The sequence below is a fragment of the Aythya ferina genome (genome assembly GCF_964211825.1).
Source record: "Aythya ferina genome assembly, chromosome: 1".
Taxonomy (NCBI): Eukaryota; Metazoa; Chordata; class Aves; order Anseriformes; family Anatidae; genus Aythya; species Aythya ferina.
This window is the reverse complement of record NC_140296.1, coordinates 185,338,725-185,344,724: the sequence shown is the minus strand read 5'-3', so window position 1 is coordinate 185,344,724 and position 6,000 is coordinate 185,338,725. Positions and strand designations below refer to the sequence as shown.

The 6,000-nt window shown below is 50.9% G+C and overlaps 1 protein-coding gene across 4 annotated transcripts in view; it reads left to right on the top strand.

Moving 5' to 3' along the window:
- The first annotated feature begins 264 nt into the window (after positions 1 to 264).
- Positions 265 to 6,000, top strand: part of GRM8 (glutamate metabotropic receptor 8) — a 346,560-nt gene continuing 340,824 nt past the window's right edge. For 2 of the 4 annotated variants that reach the window (XM_084495137.1, XM_084495138.1), the window contains exons 1-2: positions 265 to 416; positions 1,003 to 1,258. The gene's annotated coding sequence lies outside the window, so the exon portion shown is untranslated. Of the gene's footprint in view, positions 417 to 1,002; positions 1,265 to 2,417; positions 2,574 to 6,000 lie in introns of those variants that run through there. The other 2 variants (XM_084495139.1, XM_084495140.1) reach the window with 2 other exon arrangements.

Genomic DNA, 6,000 nt, shown 5'->3' with positions numbered 1-6,000 from the left:
TAGCGTGGAACGGGAAGCTGGAAACGACCGGCTCGCTGTCAGGAGCTTGCTAAGCCACCCTGCTCAGGCAGACAGCTGGGTGCGGAGCATTTTCCCGTTGCAGCAGCCCGGTGCCGAGCCGAGCCGAGCCGAGCCGTGCGGCTGCAGTTGCGGGCGCTGCCCTCGAGGTGGAACCTTCGCACCGAGGCTGCGCCGGGCGCTGCGGGCCGGGAGCGGCCCCGGGCGGAGCGACCCCGCGCCCACGGAGCCTGCGGGATTTATTATTTTTTTGGGGGTGGGTGATGCAAACTTCCAGAGAGACCCGGCAAAACGCTCCCACGCCCCGCGGGGTGGCCCCGGCCCCGCGGTACTGAATCCTGCCCAGTGCCCATGGGGGAGAGGGGCACCCCCGTGAGAAGCCGGGGATGGGGAGAAAGGTGCGGGGACACTGCATGCCGGGGCGGGGGGACGGGGCGGGGGGCGTATGGGGAAGCCACACCTCCGTGTTGACAGCCCCCTTCCGAAAATTGCTCGAGAACCCCTCGGGCAAAGCCTGTCTGAGGGTACCGGGGGTGGGGATGGGGGGGCGACTGGGGGAGCCCCAGCTCTCGACGGGCCGGGGTTGGGGTGGAAGATGCTCCGAGCCGGCCCGGGGAGAGCCGCTGCCTTCAGCACCGAGAACAGCTACAAGTGCGGCGCCGAGCCGTGCCGTGCCCACCCCACCGCGCCCTGCACTGCCCCGCAGGAGCCGCGGTGAGAGAAGGCAGCGGCGTGCCGAGCCGAGCCGTGCCAAGCCGTGCTAAACCGTGCCAAGCCGTGCCAAGCCGTGCCAAGCCGTGCCAAGCCGTGCCAAACCGTGCCGAGCCGTGCCACTGCGGGGTGGGGGTCGGGGGGCGTTCTCTTTTCCCCGGCTCGGCACGGCGTGGGTCTGCCGCTGCAATTGAGCGGCGGCGGAGGGTGGAGATCGTCACGGGGGCTGAGCCACCGGTCCCAAAAAGTTTTTTTTTTTTTTTTTTTTTAAAGGAATGGGAGGAGGAATAAGGAAGGAGACAGTGGAGAGGGTTCGGCTTGGCTGATCGCGAGTGTTATGCAGCACCACTGAAATCGCTCTCCTGGCTACCTGTCCCAGGCTGAGCTGCACATGAAGCTGACGCTACCGGCAGAAGCGATTTGAGACGAGGGTTGTACCGAAATTACCTCATGCTATTCCCGATCGGCGCCCAGTATTAATTCCAGTGACCTCTACAGTAACACGGATATGCAACTCTTTTCCAGCAAGGTATTTGTGTGCGTGTGCGGGGTGTGTGTCTCCTGCAGGTCTTATTTTAAGGCGAGCGGACTCCGCGAATAATGCAAGTTTTGCCTCACTTAACGTTTTGGGGCAAGGCAAGCCACTCCGCCTGCTTTCTGGCGCCAGAGGTTTTTGTGTTGCATTATTATTATTATTATTTGTGTATGTGTTTTAATTATTTATCATTTTTATTGTCGATAGCCTCCCCCTATCAGCTCTACCGAAAGAGATCCCGGGCACGGTGCCGTCATAGCAGCGAGCAAAGAGGGAGGATGGGGGTGCCCCCAAGAGCGGCATCTCCCCCCCCTGCCTCCTTAAGCGGGTCCTCTCCCACCCCCGCGGGGAGGGGGCTGGGGGTTCCCCGCCATCTCCCCCCTCCCCCCGTCTTGGTCGGGGTTCTCCAGCCGGGGGCACCGGGGGGCTCCAACTTCTCGCTCGGCTCCGAGCTCCCTTGGGGTGGGGAGGGGAAGGGGGAACCCGGCCGGGCTCTGGGGTCCCCCCCAGCCCGGGGAAGGGGGCGAGAAGCGTCACCGGTCCCGCGGCGAGGGGTCCGTGGTGTCCCCCGGCGGGGAGCGGCATCCCCAGCGCCGGCATGTGCTTGTTGCGGGGACCCAGCAGGTGCATGCACGGCACGGGTAAAGCCCCGAACAACAACAAAACCCACAGCCAACCCCCCCCTCCCCCCCACAACTCAACTCATCGATCGGTGGGTGATCTGAAGTGCATGCAAAGCTGGAGGGTGCACGTCGGAGTTTGCAAGCTCCCGACCTCCGGGACCGGGGATTCATTAAGAGATTTAGGGTTTCATTGAAGGCGCATTGTGAAGCTGACCGGTAGATGCAAGGAGAGGAAGGAACCACCGGCGGCTCTGACTAAAAGGCGACGGTTGGTTTTGATTTTATTATTATTATTATTCTAATTTTATTATTATTACCATTTGCAAGCCTGCGGGCAGCGAGGCCCCGGGGGGAGCAGCGGCGAGGCTGTGCCGGAATCCCTCAACGACAGACGCCAGCTGGGGTAGGGAGGGGGAATAAAAAAAAAAAAAATAATTAAATAAATAAATAGATAGCTCGGCTAAGTAAAGTGGAAAACAATAGGGGGCTCCCTTCAAGGGAGAAACGCCGCGGTGATGGGCGATGCTAAGGGAGAGGAGGCTCGGCCAGCCCCGGGGGTGCTCCCGGTGCCCCCCCTCCTGCCCCAAGCCCGGCGGGACCGCCTCGGGTCCCGGGTCCCTTCGTCCCCGGGGTGCCGGGAGCCGAAGGGCAGCTGGGAGAGCACGGAGGAGCCGCACGGAAAGCGGGTGCGTGGCCGGGGGGCTGCTGCTGCCTGCCCCCACCCCGCCAGGGAGGGCGGCAGAGCGAGCAAGGGGAGCACGGAGGGGGGGGGTAAAGGGGGTGTTATGGGGTGTCCCGGAATGCTGTCGCTTCTCTGGGCAGAGCCCCTCCAGGGGCACCGGGCAGAGCTCCCGGAGCCTGCTCTGGGGAGCTGGGGTCTGGTGGGAAAAGGGCAAAATGCGAAGAAAACCAGCAGAGGAAGCTCTCGCAGGGTGCCTGGGAGAATCTCCTTGATGATTGCTTGGCAGAGTGGAGGTGAAAGCAACTCTGAAGGTGTTAATATTGATGGGGTTTATTCAGCTGTGAGACCAGGCAAGGGCAGAGGAAAATATTTGATGCTGTTTCCTTTCCAAAAAAATTGGAAGCTCCTATTAGTCTCGCCCTGGCAGAAGGACCTGTGCTGCTTTAGCAGGGGAGCTTGTTTGAAGGATGGATATTTGCAGGCAGAAGAAGATGGGGGCTCTGGGGTATTTGAAAAGAGGCTGATCAGAGTGAGTGGAGACATTTCTCTCATGGTGCTCCGGGAAGAAATCATTCCCGTAAACAAGATGCTGGGGGTGACTTGCCTTGAAGTCCTGATTATTGTGTAAAGGTTACCTCTGTGGCAGGGGCACAGCAAATCATTGCAGAAGAGCTGAGGTAGATAAGACTACTTACATCAGTGAAGAATTCTCCTGCAAGTTAGGAGTTGCAGTGTCAAGGCCTAAGGTTTTCCGAAATCCCTTCTGTTGTCAGCAAACCCTATTAATCTTCTATATGTGTCAGTTTACTGTACGCAGGTGGCAACTCTTTACCCACTCTGTGCTGAAATTCAGCTATTTGTTCATTGCCGAGTGCCTTGCAGGAGAAAGAGGCAACTTTTATGAACACTAAAAGGAATGTTAGCCAGGCAATTTTTATCGGATAGTTCAGAAGTAGTATCAGTAGTAGGGAGCCAGAGTAATAACATATTTGCATTTATTTTTCCTGTTAAACTTCAGAATGGAAGATGCTGTCCTTTTGCTTTCATTCACTTGACTGGACATCTGACTGGTTTTTGGGTGTAGAAACGTGTCTTCTCCCTCAAGCTTCTCCTCTTCTAATTCACAGAAAATCAATTTCATTTCATTTTAGTAACGTGCCAGCTGTGCCTCAAATGTAATGACAAATATATTTTTTGGCCTCAAACAAAATTGCAAATACTTATTTTATAAACATTTTTCCCACCACCGAACAAATTTTTTGTTTGTTTGTATGTTTGTTTTGGGTCTCTCAGTGAAGGTTCATGTGTGTCTGGCTGGCAACACCAATTTAAAAATGTTCCATGAGGTTCAGTGAACATGTTTTCCTGCTTAAGATGCAGAGAATACTCATTGCTCCTGTGGCTGTCTGTAATTGAGAGATTTTTTTAAAAACAACATTTCCAGGTGATACGAAATGTTTCTGTGATTTCAGCCACAACTCCGGTGTTAACTGTAGGTCACCCTTTCGGGAGCATTGTTACCAAAATAAAGACCCTGCCTATATTTATTTCTTTACGTATCCATCACTTTCAGCTCACTTTTTAGATCTGTTTTTAAATTTGAAGACCTGAAAGGAGCCCACCTCACAGCAAGGGCTGTGAGTCTGTGGGTGGAGGAGTGATGGCTCCCTACACGTGCTGGTGCACTGGCTCTGGCATCACGGCACTGGGGTGCCCAACCTTGTGTACCAAATGTCTCATAATGCTGCATGCTTTTACGAAGGAAGTAATTGCAGAACCAGACACCACAAGCAGAAGTTTCCACGTTCCCGTCTTGCAGTACCCCACCTCCTTCGGTTTAAAAATAAATATACATTCTAGCAGAAGGAGTGGAGGTCTGTGCTGAAATGCTGACTTTTAAAAATAGCAATATGTTCTGATAGTACCAGATATTTTTAATGAATTAAAACCAAGAGAAGCATATATTTCAAGGTGACTGGGGAGAGGCTTTGTGCTGCAGTTACTCTTGAACTGTGCTGAGGAAATGTGTGAATTTCTTCTCTGAACTCATGTTCCCAGTGAACAGTAGCTACTACAGAGGGGAACCTGGTAAATTGTGAATATATTTGCATTAATTCAAACTTTTATGGTCAATCTGAAAAGGACAGAATTTTACTTCAAATGAAATCTCTGAACATGAGGCAAACTCATTCAGACTTTATAGCCTAGCAGCCCTTGCTTTACCACTAAAATTCATTGATAAAAATGGAATTCATTTAGCTGACATGCTTTCTCCTTAGCTACACAGGCTTATAACATTCTGTAAAAGTTGACGTTAATCAATATGTGAAAAGCAGTGTGGCATGAATAAATTAGGCAGTGTAATAAAAGCTTTTATTTCTTAGGTAACATAAAAAAAAGAAGACTAAAAGGTCTTAAATTTTTAAATAGAACATTTTAAAATTTTATTTCTGTTTTATAGACAGACAAGCTGTGGACTCTTGCAGCAAAGAAACATGCATTTTTATTTCAGGAAAACAGGCGAGCTAAGGCTGAGCAATTAATGCTTATGCAGACTGCGATGTTGAAAAAATGCTAATTATCAATTCATTTAAATTTCATTCTGTTCCAGATAAGGTATTGGAGTCAAGGTGCTGTGCTCAGTTTAGCTTCTCCAGTGTTGTTGGCATTGGGATTGCAATAGCTGAATTCATCACTGTTGGTTTTTATGAAGACTGACAGTTGCTTTAATTTTGGAGCATTCTTTGGCTGTAAGAGATTGACCTGAGACTAAGCAAGAGAAAAAGCAACATTTTTTCCTTCATGAACATTTTCACTTTCTGAGTGGTGTGTTCTTGTTCAGCGTACAGTGTTAAATAAGAGCAGTCATCTTCTATTGCCTCAAGGGATCGCTCCCTGGTGGGACTGCACAGACCCACGTACTCTGAAGAGCTGGGTGCTCACTGTGGAACCAGAAAGGAAATTGTGTCTGATTTAGGTGCAGCTGCAACTTTCACTTGCTGCCGTTTTGAAACCTCTAGCTGTGTCTATCTACTGTGGCAATGAAGTCAACAGCCACTTGTGGCTAGTTAATACTTCTTGTGATCTTTTCTCTCTGGTGTGGGCCATATTCTGTCCTCAGGCAGCATCCCATGGGACTAGATCAGCTCATGGGAAGGAGTGATATTCCTCAAGTTCCTCTATTTGTTACTGATGCTGAGTTTGGCTCCCAAGGCTGAAGCCTGGACAGATTTGTAAACTATGTGCCCAAAAGGAGCTGATGAAGAATAACAGGATTATCACATGAAACAGCACAGACATTTTTTTTTTTTTAGATCCAACCCTGAGCCAAATTCAAGCAAAATTAAATAATAAGAAGTAATGAAAGTCTTTTTCTGTTCCCAATTGCAATGATTTTATTCACACCAATTAAATGTTTCATTTTCAAGTCA